This window comes from Macadamia integrifolia, unplaced genomic scaffold, assembly GCF_013358625.1.
Source record: "Macadamia integrifolia cultivar HAES 741 unplaced genomic scaffold, SCU_Mint_v3 scaffold968, whole genome shotgun sequence".
Classification (NCBI taxonomy): domain Eukaryota; kingdom Viridiplantae; phylum Streptophyta; class Magnoliopsida; order Proteales; family Proteaceae; genus Macadamia; species Macadamia integrifolia.
The window spans coordinates 102268-124879 of record NW_024870604.1 but is presented as its reverse complement, the minus strand read 5'-3'; the positions used below and the strand labels follow the sequence as shown (position 1 = coordinate 124879).

At 42.6% G+C, this 22612-nt stretch overlaps 1 non-coding gene across 1 annotated transcript; it reads right to left on the bottom strand.

The window, feature by feature from the left end:
* Positions 1-8415: 8415 nt before the first annotated feature.
* On the bottom strand, positions 8416-8521 carry LOC122070670. The gene has a single exon (XR_006137926.1). It is a non-coding gene; the product is annotated as a small nucleolar RNA R71 (small nucleolar RNA).
* Between the last annotated feature and the right edge of the window lie 14091 nt (positions 8522-22612).

Here is a 22612-nt window from a genome sequence, read left to right as displayed (position 1 = left end):
TCCTAGACGTGAGGTAGATACAAGGGTATGCCCTTCCTGGCCAGAATACCATGTCTCCACACTCTCCAAATGGTCAAGGGGGACTGTGGAGCAGCCATATGTCTCAAAAGTTGGCATCTTGAGTCCTTGGAGGAGATATGCCCTTCTAATTAGGTCGGAAAGGGCCATTCGCTAAAGAAGTTCGTCTCATTGATTACCTTGTGGTTCCACATGACCTTTTTGACCCATTCATTGAGCTCTTGGCCAGATCTAGAGCTTCAGGGCTTGCCTAGCCTCTTGGTTACGAGGTTCTTCTGCTTGGCTTTTCGAGACCTTAATTATGTTACCCCCTATATCAGGTTGCATTCCATTGCTTGTATTTGACATGCCATGATTTTCTCTATGATTGTTGGGGTTGTGGCCGACGAGGTTTAACACCCTAAGAGCTTGATTGATCGATCTGGAGTTCTCAAGGATGACCTGTGTCAGGAGTTGAATCTGTTGTCGCAGGTCATCAAGTTGTGCAAAAGTCACTGGAGCTTACAGGTCAGGGTGCTTGGTGTCTTGATTGACATTGTTGCGATGGCTGCTTGATCACTATGTTTTGCGGCTTTGATTATCCAATCTGAAGTCTTCTAGTTTGGATCAAGTTCGCAGGGACCAAAGTCGAACCTGTGTTTCTGGCTGCAAGCCTTGCAAATCTGCCGTTTCTATTATCTTGCCTATTCCCACAGACAATCCCAATTTGCAGCTGCTGAAACCAGAATCGTCATGCAGTGGAGTGACATACGTTCACGAATCAATAACCGGCAAGAGAGAGGGTCGGAGCGCCTCTCCAATTCTAAGTAAATAATCTGAGCAACAACAATGTTATGAGTCGGGAGTTGAAAAAGTAGTAGGCTTGAGAGTAACTAATTGTTTTCCATACCTTGGGTCCTACTTTAGGCGGTAAAAAGATAAAGACCTAACTTTCTTTGACGGCGACGAGGGGCTGGGATAACATGAAAAGAAGGCGTCATCAAGGATATGGGTCCTAGAACCCAAGAGAGTTGGCCGAATCCTCGGACAGGGGAAAGGAGTTGGTTTGATTCCATATGATCTGGTCTAGAGGACAGGGTAAGTGTCAACTACAAATGTAGAAAGGTGTTAGGTACCCACTTCTCCCGGTAAAAAGGGATTTTTCTATTAGATGCTGAAGTTTGAATACTTCCCAAAATGCGTGCATCCTAAACCCACATATTTGACTATGTTTGGATAACTAAAGCATAATACTGCATCATGTGTTAAACCCTACTAATGCTTACATCAACTGCTTTAAACAATTAAACTAACAATGCATATCTAATTAACACATGCTAATTATAATGCTACTTTAATGCTATTTTAACTCTAAACAAGCATTTCTAATTAAATAACTACTCTTAAGCTAATTAATTAACCCTAATTGTGCTTATCTAATACTACTGTATACTACACTATGCTACAATACACTACACTACGTTGCATTACATTACACTAGGCGTGCATTACTATTAAAGGGAACTACTAAAAAATGGGGAAGAATATGCCAGATCCTTGATCTTAGGTAAAGGTCGGAAGGGAAGGGTCCCTTCGCTCCTATCACGAACTTACAGACCCATGGAATTGTGAATCACTAGTATGTGGTCTCCCGGCTTAGGGAGAAGACCAACTCTCTCTCTCTCTCCCCCCATGGTTTCCTAGCTTAGGGAGGAGACCGAATCTTTCTCTCTCCCTCTGAAGATTCTAACCCCTTCCCTTTCTCCGAGTTTAGGCTTTAAGGACCCCCGAGGGAATAGTAAGTTGCTAAGTTCGCACTAGAGTTATTACTATTTAGGGATATAAAGCTTCCAAGCTCAAGAATCAACTCCAAGTGCTTGTGGTGTTGAATGTGCCTTTCAAATGAAAGGGGGGGGGTGTATTTATAGCATTCTAAATATGCAAGTGCAAGCCCACATTAATCTGCAAGTGCGAGCCACACCCACTTCTTTTTTTTTTTTTGGGGGGGGGGGGGTGGGCACCAATGGTTGAGTCGAAAATAGATTCTTTGTTTAAATGGTCATAACATTTTATTGGGGTGTCTGTTTTCGATACATAAGATATCCTTGGAAGGTTTGTTTCAAGCACTATCCAATAATGTAGAATGCGGGCACAAATTAGTTGGCGCCTAGGCCTAAAGGGTGCCATAAGCACTAGATCTCAATCGTTATCACAAAAAGGGAATTAATTATCGTTTTTCACTGTTTCAACACCAATAAATAATACCCGAGTTTTTAGTGTTGAGGGTATTAAATACATGCTTCTTGACACACGTCAGTGGTCCATTAATGTGAGCCTGGTAGAGAGATCGAGATTGTGGTCTTCTTTAAGGTCATTATTGTTGGGGGTGACAAAATGTAGTGTCCACAAAATGCCCTTCTTTGACTAAGGGCATGTAGTGGACAGAAGTCAAAGAAAGTAACTCAAAATTTTGTCATCAGTGAGCATGTACTACTGACATCTTGCTCGGAGATGGCAGAGGTACGAATGCAAGTGCAAGCAAGTGTTACAACCATGATTCGGGATAATTGATCGGGAACTTATGCAAAAATGCTTGGAAAAAATGGGTCTACTATAGCCAGGAAAACACACTTAATTGGTCAACCCACAGGTGCAGCCCAGACCAATGTTGCAGATCTAATGCAAACCAACAATTTAACACCCTGCCTCCAGTAGGCTAAGCTATGAGACACTGAATTGGATTCTCAAACCTAGTCAGCCTAACCCTCTAGGATCACAGATGTAATAACTTAATTTCATAAATGCTACTAAGATCATAACTACAAATCAGTGTACACTAATAAAATCATACAATTACTACTAATAATTTATTAAAATGATAAATGACAAGTATACAAGTCCCATCTAATAATAACCCAGGTGTAATAACTACATCTTACACAAGATATAAATATTTACATCAAAAGGAAGAGTGAAGTGACGTCCATTAGGACTCATACACCTCGCAGAGACAAGCCTCACAACCGCCAATGAAAACCAAATCCTGCCTTAGCACCGGTTCCACCATATAAAAAGAAGAATCCACATGGGGTGAGATTCACAAGACCAGTGAGGGGTGTGCAAGCAAGCATACTCAAACAAATGATGCAATGTATGATAAAGCATATTATATGATGCTGCATGATCTAGTTTTAGCACACAATACCTAGAAAAGAATTACTAAGTCCAAAATAGGGTCTTAGTGGTACTGCGACGTAGGTGGTATCCCATCAGTCACCTAGCGATACACCCTAGTTGCGAGCCAGGACCTTGCAGGTCCCGAAAAACCATCGGTCACCCCACACACCCTAATGAATAACCCCCTACAACCATTGTCCCGGAAAAACCCATCGGTCACCTATTCTGTGGGACAACCACAGTCCCGAAAACCCCATTGGTCACCTATACTATGCTGCATCCACCTTTGAGTACAATACAACGTAATATGAATATGGTATTCTCCACAAGCATACCATCCCATGGGATTAGCCAGTATCTCACCCCTACTGGCAAGGGTGGAGCACCTGGGTTGTTATCCTAACCAGATGCAATCTACATGAATGTATATACAGTCACCATATCATACATACACACATCGGGCATATGGTGCTGGAATTCCCCCTCCGGCCTCACTGTGTTTGGTCTCACCTTTCTTACATCCGCAATTCACAGTATCCATATTCATAGTTTCAAAAATACCATAATCATATAATAATAGAAAGCATATCAACAATATTATGATTCATGTAGAATTAGAAAAGAATAAGAAACACTATAAATTAAGATCAACATCCACTCACCTCAAAACTTGAAATACGATCGTTACCGTTGAATTCTTGCCATTGCTTATCCTCACTAGGTAATTTAGGTTCCTATGTAAATGGTTTATAATAATGTTAATTATATCTAATACCTAACGTACCTCATAATAGATTCTATGCTGAACTTATACATACTTCAATAGCCCGTACACAAATCCTATTTTCAAGCCTCGGAATGCCCTGTGCTACCCCACTCTAGAGGGCCACTATGATTAAAGGGTGTGTGGCATAAACCACTAGGGGTAAGGCATCAATCAGCAAAAACGAAGGCTGAAATGGCCTACAGACACTCCAACGGCAGGTGACTGCAGTGCCATCGGCCTGCCTCAGGGCACCAACTTGTGGTCATTTTCTATAGATTTTTTCCCAACTTCTGAACCATATACAGTTGGGCCTTGTCTTCTACAAGAGGGTTTAACCTTTGGCACATGTCCTCAACCATATGTGAGGAGTATAACTTATCCTATAGGTCTAATTAAGGTCCATTTCCCTTCCTTAATTTAGCATGCAAATTAGTCAAATCACATACAAGCTGTACAATTAAGAATCCAGCTGCATGTACATGTACAACACATGGTTTGGGTTTCCTAGCAACATCAGCCCCTCAACTGGGGCTGTACTGCCTTAGGAATCATGTCTGGATCATACTCCAACTCCAATGAAATCCAGTTTGGAGAGATTGCATGGGAAAGAGAGGGGGAGTTTACCCAACTTTCAGCCAAAATTCAGCAACTAGAGGATGCTAGGCTGCAAGCCTAGGTTTTTCCCAATTTTTACTCATTGTATGGAGCTGGTCCATGTTAGGAAATATGTATTGATCATGCTCCAGTTCCCAATAAACTCAATCAAGGAAGATTTGGAAGGATTACAAAGAAAACTTAAGTACTTATCCAATTCCAGCTTTAAAATTCAGCAAGAAAATAATTAGATGAGTAAATCTAATAATTAATTGACCTAAGTTCTCAAATCCCATCATCAATCTACAAATCCCCAACATGCATGGTGTTTCCCTAATTTTTAGGGCTTCAGAGATGGGTTAGAGTGACTCTGGGTCTCCAAACACACTCTAAAATCCCAATTTCAGCAACTGGTAGTTGTAGACCATCTCAGGAACCAATTACTGAACTCAATTTCTTCATGCAGCTCAAAAACACTTTAGATGGATGTGGATACAAGTGCAAGCCCTAATTTTATAAAAAAAACAGCAGGGATTAAACACAATCTCTTGTAGAAAAACCCAATTTCTAGTCTTGGGTTGGCCATTCCATACCTATAGCTCTCAATTCAACTGTAGCGGCTACAAGGACAACAACCAACCTAAATTCTACCCCAATTAGACAAGTACAACATACCAATATACACCAATTCAGTCCCTGAACCAGTAATTTGTCAGAGCTCATGCATGCAGTCCAAGGTTCCTAATTCTGGGTGGCTGCATGCTTGGATACTTGCTGAATTTCTAGTTTATATGAATACAACCTACTATACAACCATTTACAGAGATAAAAATTTTCCTCTTTGGACAAGTACAATAGTAGCATGATAGCAGGTGCAGTAGTAACTCAGATGAAACCAAATTTGGACAGCAGTAGCAGAACATTTGCAGCAAAATTTCAGCTTGGACAACACCTTACACTTCAAGTCTTGCTTGCTCCAAGCTTGGACAACATCTTGATATTGAACTCCACTTGCATGCACTATCATCTTCAGCACAGTAGTAGGTCAGCAGTAACAATAGGAGCAGCAAAGCAGGGGTGGCAGCTCCCTTGCATGCAAGCTCCAAGAACCAGCCCTCCTTCCTTCTCCTTCCTCTCCTCTCCTCTTCTTCTCTTTTCCTCTCCCTCTCCCTCTCCCAAACAAATTATCTTATGAATGGGGGAAATGAGAGAAGAAATGGGTTATATAGTGGCTGAAACATCTTACTAGGGTATGTTTGGCTCTTAGGATTGATGAGCACATTTATGTGTGAAATCTAGGGTGTAAAAGCATGCATTTTACATATTTTGAATGGAGCTACTTTGGGTTTTACTCTCTTTTTTGCAGGTTTTGTATTTAAAGGCCTTAAGGACTATCGGGAGCCGTATCTCCAATTTTACACATAAAGATGTCCTATTTCTTTTCATAGTTGCAAAGAGAATGAAATTCTGAGCAAGATGGATGTGTTGCATTAAAAGTACAGATCCGTTTGGTCACCTATACAAGTGACTATTCTTTTCGGGTCAGAAAAAAAATAATGGATCAGAATTGAACCGAGATGCAGAACCAGCCGGTTTGCAGTTATCCCAGGGGTATAAGAAATATTCTAAGATGCTAACAAGGATCGATGGACCCCCCTTTAGTGGTTGTGGTGTGCAAACATCCCTTGCTCACCAGGAGGTCTCAAGTTCAAACCTCTAGGCTACTATTTTTTGGAGATTTTTTTTGGAAGATTTTCTCTCTCCTACTCATTACTTAAAGCAAGAGGCATGGATGAAATTTCCGACTCAATTAGAAGATTGCCCTAATCAATTCAATTCGTTGGATCTCCCCTCTCCCATACGATTTCTCTCTTGTCTCTCTTCCACCTCATCACTTTGGATCTAAAAAATCTCACCTACCAATTGAGATTCCATCCAATTAGGAAACCCTCGGACATCCTCTCTTTCCCCTATTCCCTATAAAAGGGAGTTCACCAAACCCTAAAGGGTTATCCCTCTTTTGCGCTCTTTTTCTCTAATTTTTAGTTGTGCTTTCCTTCTAGTTGTAGTTGTAGTTCTTCTTAGTTTTTCTTACTTTAAACACTTTTGTAATTGGTTTTATTTCATTAATGCAATGTCTTTTATTTTTATGGTTCATGTTATTCAAGTTATCCAAAGGTGTAATAATTTTAATTTATAGTTCTAGGCTTAGTTCTAGGTGGCAAGAGCAAGTCGTGGAGCATCTTTTTGAAGTTCAATTTTTTTCTTTAAGATTTGTTTTCTCCAGGCCTAGCAATTTCATGTTTGATTTAGTTCAGATCTAGTTTTTAGAGATGGTAGTATCTCAAATCAATCTAGTTTTCAATTCAAGGATTGAAGTTCAAGTAAGTAGACTTCTACAATAATCTTCTCCCCCCTCTCATTCCCTTTTCTTACTACCCATTCATTCTTAATTTAGGATTTAAATTTTAGTTTTTACTTTGATGCTTTCCCTTTCCCCCAGGGTCCTTGGTTAGAAGCATGTGTTGGCTTTGCCCCTCTCTAGCTATGGAACCATCTTTTTACTTTTCTTATTTTTATTGCATCCCTTCTCCCTAATCCAAGTAGAAAAGTCATTGTAAGAGTACTCTCTGGTCAAGTAGGGCAGCTCATATTATTTATGGTGCATCCCTCGGGCTAAGTAGAGATACCTACTTATGTGCCTCTCTCTAGCTTTATTCCCCTTTTTATTTCATTTATTTATTTTTTAGCACTTTTTATTTCAGTTATTTGATTTTTAAGCATGGTTTGAGTATTTAAATTCTTAGATGTGAATGGTTAGGTCGTTCAATTTTTATTGCAATCCCAATTTCCAATTTCCAATTTCTAATTTCCCTAGATGTGTTGGTTAGGACACTTTTAGATGCATTTGTGTTAAGAGGGTAGTTAGAAGTAGATCACCATAATTAATCGTTACACTTTCACATTACTAAAAGAAGCTAAAAATAAAGTGGCTGCTCTTCTTGTGTTCGACCTGTTAGCTACACTAATCTGTACGCTTGCAGTTACTTTTAAAATTCAAACAAGTTTTTAGCACCGTTGTCGGGGAGGTAGTTCCATGTTAGTTTTCACTTTCTTTTGGTAAATCGGAGTGTTTTGTTTACTTTGTTTTGTTTTTGTTTTTTCTTTTATTGAATTCCTAGGAAGAACAACTTGCAATAATAGTTGTATCAGTGGAGGTCACCAAGCCTCACAATATGATAAAGACAGGTTTCGCCCTGTAGCAGTATCTCAAGAATTGACCTGAGCAACCTTGGATCCCTACTGGTAAGCTCACAAAAAAAATAGAAAAAAAAGTTTTCATTCTTTTGTGTTTGTGGTTTGTCTTATTCTAGTTGTGGATAGTGTTACATTGTATGAGTGTTGGGTGGGTACGTAATAGTGTGAATAGGTTAGAAAGAAGAGATCCAACAAGTAGTGACCCTATACATTTGCTCTCTTTAAAACCTTTCATTATGGGAGAACAACAACAAAACTCTCCACCTAAATCTCTAAAAGAAAGGTTCTACCCTACTAGAACAGCCTAACCTTCCTGTATAGTTCTACCATAAGCCTAGTGCAATAATTTTGAGCTCAAATCTCAATACATCACTAAGTTGCCCCACTTCCATGGGTTGACCTCTGAGGATGCATACCTATTTCTAAGGGAATTTGAAGAGGTATGAATTCTAATTAAGATCCAACAACATTCTGATGATGCTGTTAAGCTTAGGTTCATCACTTTTGCATTAAAAGACCAAGCTAAGAAGTGGTTGTATGGGTTAGCCAAAAATTCCATCACTACCTGGGAACACCTTACAGTTGTCTTCCTCAAGAAGTTTTTCCCAACTCACAAGACCAATAAGCTTAGAAGTGATATCCTTCGGTTTCGACAAAAGCCTAGTGAGTCCGTTCCAAACTTATGGAGAGATTCAAGGACCAACTCTAAGAATGCCCTCACTGTGGCCTAGGTTTATGGCATTTATGTCAAATAATTTATGAGGGTATTGATTGTCCTACTAAATAAATGATAGAGTCTATGTGCCTTGGAGGATTCACATCCTTCACAGATGAAGGAAAGGTAAGTGAATTCTTACTTGACTTAGCTGACAAAACCCGTGAGTGGGAATCAACCCAAGCGAGTGAAAGAACCATGGGAGGGAAAGGATATTTTGTGGATGGGTTAGTTGCCAAGGAATCCCACTTCGATAGCCTTATCAAAAGGATTGAGGCTATTATTCCTTGAGAGCCATCATCAGTCAATTTGGTTAAGATGTGTGCTTAGTGCCAGTCCCCTGGACATGTCATAAAAGAATGCCCTAACACCTCTGAGACTTCCAATGAAAGTGTTAATGCCTTATATTAGAATAATCCACATAGTAACACTTATAATCCAGGGTAGAGAAATCAGCCAAATTTCTCTTGGAACTAGAGCAACCAACAAGGGCCTCCCAATTTTCATAATCAAAGTCAATGTGGACTCCAAAGGCCTCCCTTTGCACATCAACCTTTTGCCCCAAATACTTTTCCTAGGCCAAATGTAGGACCTCAGGCTAGTTTTCCAAGGCCCCCTCTCTAATCATCTTATCAGTAACCCCCTGGGTTTACCAACACTGGAGAGGCAAGTAGAAGATGTGATTTGGAGAAGAATATAACCCTCCTTATGACAAGCCATGAAAATCTTATGAGAGAACTCACCCAAGTTATCTTAATTTTATGTGAGAGGGAGAAAAGAACGTTGCCTAGTCAACTAAAGCCTAACCCTAGGCATCAACCTGTCAGTTCATAAGCACCACCTAATGCATCATTGAATGTAGTACAAGGTCAGACCTAACAAGGGCCCTCCAACCAATGTAATGTTGTTTATGCCCTTAGGAGTGGCCGAGAGTACCAACAGAGCTTTCCTAAATCTTCCCCATTTATTACTCCTGTTAACTCTCCGTCTATTGAGGACATAAGTGTGCCTCTTGTTCCAGGTTCCTCTGAAGAACCTAAAGCAACTAAAGATGATTTGGTTGAGGAAACCAAAAATGATTCTTCTGAAAAAGGAAAAATCCCTAAGAGTCCTTATGTTCCTCTTGTCTCCTTTCCTAATCGCTTCGTAAACAAAAAGAAGACTACTTTTATGGGCAAGATTTTAGAAGTCTTCAAAAAGGTAGAAGTGAACATCCCTCTTCTAGAGGCCATATCCCAGATCCCCACCTATGCAAAGGTCTTGAAAGATTTGTGTACTCACAAACGTATCACTAGTGTGCCTAAAAAGGCGTTCTTAGCAGGTAACATTAGTTCCATAATTACTCAGTCTATAGCCGACAAGTGTAAGGATCTAGGGAGGGCAACACCCACATTGAGCATGCCTTACTTTACCTTGATGCAAGTGTGAATTTTTTACCTTACCATGTGTATAAGCAACTAAGATTGGGAGAATTGAAAGCCACTGGAACTACTCTTCAGTTGGCAGATAGGTCTGTTAAGATTCCCAAAGGCATGATTGAGAATGTCTTATTTAAAGTAGGGGAATTTTTATTTCCTGTTGATTTTATTGTTTTAAACACCCAACCAGTTGCCAACATTTAGGACCATATCCCAATTATTCTTGGTAGACCGTTCCTTGTAACCGGCAATGCCATAATTAACTGTTGGAACGGTACCATGAAACTTTCTTTTGGCAACACTTCTGTGGATTTTAATGTCTTTAGGTTGGGTAAGCAACCAAATCCCCATGAGAAGGATGTTCATATGCTCTAGGAAATTCCAGATTCCTGGTTTGTGCAATTCTATTATTGTTGTCTTTAAGATTTTTATTTAAATCCTAATTTCCCCAAGTCATAGTTGGGTTGAGATTGTGAGTTAAGGCAGAGTTCATGCTCTGATTCCATATTGTCAAACCACACTTCCAGTAGACCCAATTTATCATTAGGAATACCGGTGATGTGAGTAAAACACGTACCTATCTTACAAACCTACTAGGATCGCTGATAGCAGTACTTTAACATTTTACAATCTCACATCACAAACCAACCAAAAGCAGTGGAATCAGAGTATAAAAACGGAATCAAAAATAAAATGGGAAAATGTCTAATGATAACATAATATTAATAATTGAGTTATTCTATTACATTCATCCATAACTTATAACAAAAATCCACAGTTTGTACCAAAAGTATCAAAGCATAAGGTACAATCTTATGGTGCGAAGTGGTCACAAGCGCAATCCTGATCGTGCTCCTCCGCTTCTGGCATCTACCAGTCTCACACCGTACTCTGAACCAAAGGATACTGGGTCACACACCATCGACACCACAATACCTACATCATCATCTAAAAAGGGGTGTATACGTGGGTGAGCTTTCCAACTCGCTCAGTGAGGGGTAGGGTTCAAGCACATCCCAGCAAAACAATCGCAATAATAATTTATGATGTGTGATAATAGAAATTAAACACATAGTCCATGATGCTCGTGATGTAATTCATTTATTTTATTATCCACCTAACAATACAATTGAGTCTGGTAAATGCTATTATGACACATTAGGCTGTATCCCTCATCTCGAAACCGCCATTGACAACGCAGGGATACAAATCCTAACCGTGAATAGAAGCCAGTCAGCCCCATATGCGTCCATGGGTCACCCAGCAAACCCCTGATAATCCCCTCCTGGTTGTCATGGCACCGGTGCCAATCATCGGCCACGCCTAACAAATTCCTGCCTCCGGTAACAATCACATCGTATCGCGGGTGTGGCATTCTGAAAAGGCATATCAAACATACCATAATGGGCTATCCAACACCTTTACCCCTATTGGCAAGGGTTCGTAGCATTGGGAGTGATACCTAACCACATATGAGCTACATGCCTTCATAATGATACAATTAGTATGAATTACATGATACCGGTAACACATTGGCTACAAAGTGAAATCCAAGACCATTTACCTAATCTAGCATGCATATAACAGTTGAGTATGGACTACGTAACACCGACACCAATCATCGCCACAAAGCATATCCATTTCGGAATGTAGTCCCGGAGCACACGATACCGGTAACACATCAGACACAAAGTGTAGTCCACGACTACAACTAACTCTAATGCACATAATCAATACATGAATGCAACAAACATATGATAATCAGGGCACCGGTACCACCTCGGCTATGCCAGATTCCGTCTCATACATTCAACCAAACACACAATGATCACGGTACCGGTACCACCTTAGCCACATCGGATCCTGCCACACATATACATAAACATCTCATATCGTAATTGTAAAAATATAATGTATGACATGTCATCATCATACTTGAGCAGTTAAGATAATCATGTACAAACTTACACATGTGAGCAGTTCTACAAAGATAAAACAATCCAATATTAAAGCAACCATCCCTCACCTGGTTTATCTCCGTGTGTGGTAGGGTTCAAATAAGGCCACCGTGCGCATCACTATCCTAGACATAAGGGCAATCATACATCAATATGTGTCGTGAAGATCAGGAGGGGCCCACTTGGGTCACCCCAAAGGGTACAGATAAAGTCCCCAAGTTACAGTAATGTCACCGAAAACAGGGTATTTCCACCAGAAATATCAATACTATTTCCGATGGTGGTGGTAGAGAGCTCATAGAGCTTTACGATTCACCAAAAATAGCCCACTGGAAGCAGGTCCAGTGTTTTCGATGGTTTGCTTTCGGTGGCAGTACAGAACTACCCAACTCGAATTGGGGCTTTTCGGCTTGGGCCCGACCGCCTGGATTTGTTCCATGGAGTTTGTAGGGAATGTTCCTAGCATCATTCCATGCCAATAAAATCCTGATTCCACTGAGCCATTTGGGAAATACGTCGATTGAACGATCAAAACCCTAGTTGGTCATTTGGCAATAATTATTGTTGGAGCTCACTGGGCTTGGTTCGAGCTCAGTAACAACACCGGGGAGGTGGAACACGCATTTCCTGAGCTCAACATGGTTCGTGCACTAGGATTAAATCCAAACCTGGCTTAGGCTAGGTCGAAATAAAGAGAGAGAATGGTGGAAGTGCGTATACTTACCTCCGGTAATGATATCGGTAACTAGGCGGCAGCTGGCACCAATGTAAGACCTCCTCCTTCTTCTTCCTTCCTCTCCTCTTTATCTCCTCTCCTACGTTGGACACAAAGAAAATGAGGAAATGAAATCCTCATTTCCTTCTTATGTGTTAAGTTAGACTTTAGGGTCCATTTGGTTTGACCCTATTCGGACCGATCGGGTTAATACACCTTTCGGAGCTCGAGAACCCTACTGCTTGGGTTCATGAAATGCTTATGTCAAGAGGAAAGTGTGAAGGATGATTTGGGATTAACCGAGACTGTCTACGATGCGAGTGGCGGGACCCACAGGCATCGGCACCTTGACAGTAGCCTGTTTGGCTCACTGAAAATAGTCACCGGATTCAGGCCCAAGCTGTTTCTGATGGCTTATTTCCGGTGGTCATGACTCCTTGCTGCCCTCCAAGTGGTCTCGCATGGGTAGTTACCCTCGGCCGTGTTTATGGTCTTTCGACAAATTCGGTATGTGCCAGGATTCATATGTGAGGAATTGGGTCACTTACTGTCTGGGGCCAGAAGGTACGAATCCCCTCTAGTTAGACTGGCACACGATGCACGAACACTTGGGGTCATCTCTCCCCTTTTGTCAATGAGTGGCCGCGAGTCAAAACCTAGTCGTGCTTCCAATCTCTGGTCCAAGACCTATCATAACAGTTCAAATTAGACCAAGTTAGGGCACAGGTGTAACATTCCCCCTACCTTACAAGAATTTTGTCATCGAAATTGAACATACTTGGCAAATCAAACAATCTAGGATACTGTTTCATCATCTCATCTTCTTGCTCCCAAGATGCTTCCTGTTCTGGGTGGTTCATCCATTTCACCTTGACGAAGGAAACAGTGCGATTGCAGAGAACCTGCTCTTTTCGGTCAACAATCTTCTCTGGATACTCCACATATGCAAAATCCTCGTCTAACTCACAGGATATGTAAGTCAAGATGTGAGTGGGATGTACTTCTTCAACATGGATACATGGAAGACATCATGTGTACCCTCCAACTCTGGTGGTAGAGCTATCCGGTAAGCTACTAGTTCGATCCTTTCTAATATATTGTAAGGTCCCATAAACCTCGGACTAAGCTTCCTTTCTTGTCGAACCACATTACCCCTTTAACTGGGGAGATCCGCAAGAACACCTTATCTCTGACTCCAAACTCCAGATGCTTCTTTCTAACATCTGTATAGCTCTTCTGCCTAGACTGAGCTACCTTGATCCTCTCTCTGATCACATTCACCTTGTCACTAGTAGCCTGTATCAAGTCTGGACCCAAAATATGTCATTCACCAACCTCATCCCAATAGAGTAGAGTCTGGCACTTCCTGCCATACTGTGCTTCGAATGGGGACATTTCGATGGTGGCCTGATAGCTGTTGTTGTAGGAGAGCTCAATAATGGAAATGTGCTCATCCCAACTATAGCTTATATCCAAGGCAAGTGCTTGAATTAGGTCCTCTAATGTCTGGATAGTCCTCTCCGACTGACCATCGGTCTGAAGGTGAAAGGCTGTACTGAAATTCAACTGTGTGCCCATAACTTTTTACACACATGTCCAGAATTTAGAAGTGAACTTGGGATCTCTATCAGAGATGATACTAACTGGTACACCATGCAATCTGATGATGTTTTCAACATACAACTTGGCCAACTTGTCTATAGAAAATGTGATCTTGATTGGGATAAAGTGAGTTGCCTTGGTCAAGCGGTCCACAACTAACCCAATGGCATCCATGCCCTTCTGTGTGTGGGGTAGGCCTGTGACAAAGTCATGGTAATATTCTCCCATTTCCATTCTGAAATTGGTAGGGACTGTAATAACCTATGAGGCATTTGTCTCTCAGCCTTGACTTGCTGGCATGTGAGGCATCTAGACATATGCGTGGTGGTCACATCATTTTTCATTCCTTTCCACTAGTAGGAGCCTTTGAGGTCCTTATACATTTTAGTGCTGTCGAGGTGAATGGAGTATGGGGAGCTGTGTGCCTCCCTCAAAACTGTATCTCTCAAATCATCATCATTAGGCACACACAACCTCCATTTAAACTTGAGAATCCCACTTTCAATTATAGAGAAATCCAGGTCCCTTTGGGTTCCTTCCTGGCATTCTGCTATCAGCTTCTGCAACTCTGCATCATTACCCTGAGCTGCAGTGATCCTATCCACCAGACTAGGTTGTACCACTAATGGCTATAGTGACAAGGTGACACCTTCTACTAATAGATCCAAGTCTAGATTCCTGGCCTCCTTTATGAGATGCTCATTGGTGGTCAGTGATGCAAGAGTCAATGACTAGGATTTTTGACTTAGTGCATCAACTACCACATTGGCCTTTCCTGGGTGATAGTGGATAGTGCAATCATAGTCTTCCATCAATTCCAACCAATGCCTCTGTCTCATGTTAAGCTCTTTTTGGGTGAAGAAGTACTTGAGGCTCTTGTGGTCACTGAAGATCTCACTCTTCTCACCATACAGGTAGTGTCTCCAGATTTTCAGTCCAAAAATCATTACTGCCAACTCCAAATCATGGGTGGGGTTGTTCATCTCATAATATTTCAACTAGAGAGATGCATAAGCAAGACTTTCCCATGTTGTATCAATACACAACCCAATCCCCGCTTGGAGGCATCACTATACACAACCATACCACCTGTACCTGTTTGAATAGTCAAAATTGGAGCTGATAGCAACCTTTGCCTTAGTTCCTTAAAGCTCTTTTCATAAGCATTAGACCACTCAAATTTCACACCCTTTCATGTGAGTCGGGTCATCAGGATGAGAAGTTCTCAATAAACCTCCTGTAGTATCTGGCCAATCCTAGAAAACTACATATATCTGCTACACTCTTGGGAGTCTCCCACTCTAAAACTGCCTTCACCTTGCCTGGATCAACCTCTATACCCTTGTCTGAAACAATATGGCCTAGGAATGCCACCTATGACAACCAAAACTCGCACTTGCTGAATTTTGCATAGAGTTGCTTCTCTCTCAGGCGTTGTAATACTAACCTCAGGTGAACAACATGTTCCTCTGCACTCTTGGAGTAGACCAAAATGTCATCAATGAACATGATCACAAATTTTTCCAAGACATCCTAGAATACCCAGTTTATTAAGTCCATAAATGTAGCCAGTGCATTGGTTAACCCAAATGACATCACCAAGAACTCATAATACCCATACTTTGATTTAAAGGCTATCTTGCTAACATCACTATCTTTGATCCTGAGCTGGTGGTAACCTGATCTAAGGTTGATCTTGGAGGATACCTTGGCACCCTACAACTGATCAAATAAATCATTTATCCTTGGCAAAGGATACCGGTTCTTGATGGTTAGCTTATTAAGCTCCCGGTAATTAATGCACAACCTCATACTTCTGTCCTTTTTGACGAACAATACCAATGCTCCCCATGGAGACATACTAGGTCTAATGAATTCATTCTTCCAAAGATCCTAAAGTTGCACTTGCAATTCCTTCAACTCTGTGGGGGCCATGCGGTAAGGGGCCTATGAGACTGGTGCCGAGCCAAGGAGTAGATCTATAGCAAACTCTGTTTCTTGGTCCCGAGGCAAACTTTCAAGTCATCCAGAAATACATCGAGAAATTCCCTTACCACATCTAGCTCTGTCAATGGCCTAATCTCTATCTCAGTATCCATCACAGATGCTAAGTAGCCTTGACATCCTTTATTCTATAACTTCTTCATTTAGAGCGCGGATATGATAACTGTAATACCCTACTTCTTAAATCCGATCTGATTACACGGTTGACCCGGTTTAACCATGCAAGACCCGAATCGGAGAGAATTAGAGTGGGTTCCTTATGGACTATGATGGTAAGGGTGACCTTAAACACCGGCTGGCCCGACAAGTCCGAGCCAGTGCCAGTAGAGATGGGAATACCAAAGCCGTGTACATGCACTCATCATAAGGACATGTACGGATAAAGCAGGTATGTAGCCATATATTAAGGTGCATACGTATATTACATCGTATGCCAAGAGTGAGATTCGCACCGAGGGCCGAATTCTATCAAAATCCCAAGTTTTGGCCCTCAGGTGGGTGGACAGGTGGGCGCATCCACCCACCTGAGTGACCCACCCATGTGAATTACTTAGTTGTTTAAGAAGTATATATAAATAGCATTTATGATTTTCTTTTCTTTTTCATTTATGACACTCGTACGTTGGTGAGAAGAGTAAAGAGGAGAGAGAAAAGAAAGGAAGGAAGAAGAGAAGAGAAGGAAGAGGAAGAAGGGAAGGATTTCAGCGGCGTCGAGGCTTGATCTCCCCATTCCGGCGTCGGAAGAGTGATCATCAACACTAGATCTACATTTGGAGGTAAGCAAAGTTTGGGTTCCTTAAACCTTCACCATACCCAAGTAAAACCCTTGATTTGGGTAGGGTTTCTTGAGATCTTGTAAATCCACTTTCAAATGATGAATCTAAGGTTTAATAGATGATTTATGTGTTGATCTTGAAGGATTTAAAGAAGTATTTACAAGGTTGGAGAAGCATTGTGGATTTGAAGTGATTTTTGGGGTTTGAAGGTGTTCTTGAGCAAAGAAGGTAAGATGGCTTCCCATTCCTTAAATCTAACCTAGATCTAGGTTAGAACCATCCTATAAGACCTTGAAGGTGTGAAGAATGGGTTTGGGAAAGCCCCATTTGAATCCCCAAAGAATGGAAGAAGTTGGGAAGAAACAGTAGGTTTTTCGCCAAGACCGGTGGGCCATCTGGCCCGCCTGTGGGCACCCGCCTGAGAGGGCAGGGCCCTCGGGCACAACCGGCGGGCCACCCTGCCCGCCGGTCTTAGTAGACCCTCTGGCCCAATCGACGGGCCAGACCGACAGGCCAGACAGGTGGGCTGTCTGACCCACCTGAGAGGCTCCAAATGTGATTCTTACGTCCGATTGGACCCATATCGGACGTGCGAACTTCTTTTAACATTCTAAACATGATTTTGTCATCGTATCTCGTTAATTTTGATCCTAAGATGGTGAAATACTAACCCCGCTCACTCATGTTAGGTTCACCAAATCCTACGCTTCTCGCACTGGATCTCACCCATACCGAGCGGGAATCCTTGTACATTACAGGTAAGTGGGGAGAGGACGTTTGGCCTTGTTTCAAGGCGTTGTTTGGCATTCATTTAATTGTATCTAGTCTAGTCATGCCATCATGAAAATGCTATGTAGATTAGTCATCCTCGCATGGTTATGCATGGGTGTTGTGTTTATTTTCTAAATTCCAAGTGATAATATGTTTCCGTGATGAATGTTAACATCATTGTGCATGATGCATTAATAGACTAGATGCCGTAGTCGGCTTGGATACGAGTGCATTGGTGGCCCGCGGTATGGGACGCGATGGCACTATGCAATCGTACTATTGTCATATAGGAGCATGTGGTTTAGGATTTTCACCTTCCCGTGCTACGATCCTTCCCAACAGGGATTAAGGTGTTGGATAACCATTTGGGGGGAAGCAGTGGTCGCGGTTGTCGGGTCACTGTGGCAGTTAGACATTACGCCCGACTGGTCAATAGGACAGTCGGCAACCGCGGTGGTATATTCAAGAGGGCCAATCGTACTGCTTTTAAATTGCTGGAGTCAGCACCTTTAATTTTAGTCATATACTTTTCTGTTGAGATCCGGTGGTCGGCATTATTTTTACTTTTCTGAGTACTCACGGTGGGCCTTCTCCGACAGCCCTATGGGTGTATCACGGGATGGAGTTTGTGGCTCGTACCCAGAGTATACTTGCACTGTGGCTGTAGTAGCACTAAACCAAAGACTTAGTAATGTTGCTTAGGTGGATGTGATTTAAAATGTATTGCATAACATGTAGTGCATATGATTGTGTTTTGTTGTGTGGACTGTTGTGTGGTCCATCTTTCCACTTACTGAGCTAGTGAGCTCATCCCACGTGTGCACCTCTTTTTAGATGATTTTGTAGGTCATCCATCTGAAGGGCACGGGTCGGGTCCCATGGTTGAGTTCCTTGAAGAGGACTGGTGGGCCCCTGAGGAGTTAGGGCACGACACTGATTGCTCGTGCGTGAGTTGTGCTGCGGGACTGCAGTTCTGATGCCGAGCTGAGCTCCATTTTTGAGGCCGAGCTGAGCTCTACCATGTGATGCTGAGCTGGGCTCATCCTTTGATTCTGTGCTGAGCTCTAGGCTTGATACCGAGCCGAGCTATGTACTCTGATTTTTGATGGTTTCCTTTTTGTACTTGATATGTGAATTATACTTTTATTGTGTAATTATCATGCCTTCGGCCCACATGTATATAACTATTGTATCACAATTCGGGTATCAAGTATTAGGGGAATATTCACAGGTAAACCAAGTCTTCCGCTGATCTGATAAGCTTTTATTAGTTGTGTGTATGCTGTGGTGGAATACAGTATCAGATGATCCTCGCAGGTTTGGGTTAACCGGTGTTAACCCGGTCACTGGCCCGGTTCTGTGTGAACGGGGTGTGACAATGGTGGTATCAGAGTGTGATGCTTTGCTTCACTCACAGCATACCATTAGAATCTCGTAGAATCTGTAATAGGAAATGGGATTGGGTTAATGTAAAAACCTTAAGGTGTTAAAATCCAAAGAAAGAAAAGAATAAAAATGGTTGCATTTAGATATTGCATTTATGGGATGCGTGAGAGAGAATAAAAAGGTTAATTAATTGGTGTTATAACCTATCGAGTACTAGTTTGACGAAATTTCGGCAGCATAACGGCGTAAAATGGGATTTCCAAAAAAAAAAAAAATTTACACGCAAACACCTGATAAACAACAGATATATAATATAACAATGATAAAAAAAGTAACAATAGATACCACAACTAAACTACACAAGCATTCAACATATAAATTCATCACAAACCACTATCAAAACACATTATCCCACAAATAGTTCCAGTTACAGTGCAAGTACAAGGAATGAGAAAAGAAATGAAATATACAACAAGATCCAATAACAGGAAACAGATAAGAAGCTGGTGTGGGCAAACTAAGCCCTCACTGATCATCATCGTCGTCATCTATGATTACTACGTTCGTCGGAGGTCTAGAGTTGACGTCGAGGCGATGGTCGTAGTAGTCAAACCTCGCGTTCACCAGCCGTACCTCCCTCCGTAGTCGGCTAACATCTGCTGAGATGGCATTGGCCGTGGTGTCTAAGTCCTGGCTCAGTTTGAGGAAATAATCCTCCAAAGTAGCCTGCCTCTCCAGGATGCGTTCCTCCCTGGAAGCACTCTCGTCCAGCCTTCTCAGTAGCTGATCTTAGCCATCCTTCAAGGCCCATATGGTGGACATCATGCCCTCAAAGTCGTATACACCACTCTCAGGTGGTGGGGCTCTATGCTGTGAGGCTGCAGCTCTGGAGAAGCCAGGATCGGTACCTCTCGACTCCTGAGGCACCTCCTCAGGGATGTCCTCATCCACCCAATCATCCTCCTCATCCTGAGGAACATAGTCCTCATCCTCCTCACTGGACTTCTCCTCCATGAGAACATCCTCCATAGGGGCATCCCTCCTATCCCTACCTCTCTGAGCTCCTGCTCTCGGAGGTGTATCCATAAGGGTGTGGAGACCCATCCTCAAGAGGTTACCTCTGTCGAACTTATCCGTCGGTGTCTTCCCCTCCTCGCCACTTAGGTCCACCCCGAAGAACTTGAAGATCCTAGTGAGGATCCTGCCATATGGAAAACCTCCATCCTCGGGGTGGGAAGTATGGTGCTCCATCGTCTTGAGGATGATGTATGGCAAGCACAAGTGCTCGGCACCTCCCTCTATGAAGGCCGCTATGAAGCCCACCTGGTTCCGATGATCTCCTCTGGGGAGCAAGTTGAACTGGACCAAACAGGCAAACACGCGAACCTCCGGGTAGAAGGATGTCTCGGACTCCGGACGGGCACTGCTGCCACAGATAGTCTCATAGATGTAGTCCGGCGTCTCCAGACTCATAAACGGACCCAGGGGCTTACTCCTGGGAGGACTATAGTAACGGTGCCCGGCTGCTAAGATGCCCAAGATGCTGGCCAAGGTGTCCACGGTCAGCTGGATGTCCACCCCCTTCACCAAGCTGACTATAGTGTACTCCCTGTACTGATAGGAAACCTCCAAGTTGCAGTAGAACCTACGAACTAGCTGCTCGTAGCACGGATGGTCTACGTGGAGGATAGACTCCCAGCCCAGTGCGGTGAACCTCTCCTGAAGCCGAGCCTTGTGGAAGTCGTCGACTACCATGGTCTTCTCCATCATTACCGACCTCTTCAAGAAGGCCGGCCAATTGGCTGCTGCCTCTGCACTGTGGAAGAGCTCCTCATCGTAGTCTGAAGGGTCAAATCGGGCATGTCCGGGTCTCCCTGTGCAGGGGGCTGGAGAGCTAGTCCCCGCACTCTTCCGCTTAGAAGCGGTGGTCTTACGTCGAGTGCCAGAGGATGTGGGCTCCTTGCCTTTGCGAGATGACATCCTGGCAAGAAAAGAGAAAAGCAGGGTGAGTAAAGAAAAAGGGAATAACAAGACGAACAGAAAGATGGGTGAGCAGTAAGAGGAAGCCCCAAAACCCAAATTTCTCGCAAAACAGAAAATGCGACAAGCTAGGAATGATAGGGAGTCTATGGAAGAGATGCACGGTAAGTGACAAAGTAGAATCATGGAAAGACAGCAATATGACAGAAAAAGGGGCCTATATAACATGGCAAGTAAAGAATGATAAAGAGGATTCAAATTTTAATGCGCAAGTTCATTCACAATGGAGTAAAGCTTGAAGCTCCAAGTCTAAGACGGAAATGCCATGGTATTGAGATCATGAACATGCAAAAAATACGCCAATAGGCTATTGAGGTCCACAAATACCAAGAATGTAAAAAAAAATCAAAGAAACCCAACACAAAAGAGGGATTTTCATGGGAAGACAAGGGGATTCCACGCATAAGGGACATTCCATGAATTCTATAGCATGTTAAACACAAATCAAGCATAATGCATCACAATGGAATCATTAATTGGAGGAAAGGAGCAAGAAATGAAGAAATCCCCAAATTTGAGAAAAACTAGGGCATGATTGGGTTTTTCTCAAAATGGAGAGATAAATCCTAACAAACTAGAAATAACCACAAGAGAAACATCACAATCACATGGCAACACTATTCTATGGAAAGAAATATGGAAAAAGAACCTAGATTAAAGTCTACACATGGATTCTACCCCCTAAGTAAAAATTCTGAGAAAATGGGAAAAAAAAACTTGGAAGTGGGAGAGTTGAATCTTCTCACAAATCGCCGGGTTGATGAGTGGAATCGCGAGTGGAAGCGTCGAAATGGTCTCCAAAAATCACCTGGAAGAGATAGAGAGAGAGAGAGAGAGGAGAATGGAAGGAAATAGGATTGAACAGGGTTTAATGCCCTGTTCACGGTTTTTCACTCGGCCAGGACCGGCGGGCCGACTGGAGGGCCACCTTGCCCGCCGGTGTCACCCGCCGGTTGAGGATTGGGACCGGTGGGCCACCCTGCCCGCCGGTGCTACCCACCGGTTGAGGAAACTTGGGAAAAATGGAAATTTTTTTAATATTATTAATATAATTATATTGATTATTATTATTATTATTATTATTCCTATGATATTATGTTATGGTCAAGTGGGACCATTGACATACTTGTTGGAGCACTGGCCCTGTATCTTGGAATTAAGTTGCGGTTAGTTGCAGACTATCATGCACTGCAGTACCCTGTGTAATAGCATATAATTGTGTGATGAAATCAACTCTATGGTGTTTAACAAATGTGGTGCGTGATATGTTCCAGGTACAGGGATACGATGGTACGTACTAGATCCGGTAGCAATGCCCGAGGTACCTCGCGTGGTCCTCATCCGGTCGATCGACCACCGAATCCCAGGAGGTCCCGCTCTGTGGGGAAAACCTCCCTTCCACCACCTCCAGAGACCCTTGGTCAGGGTGGGGCAC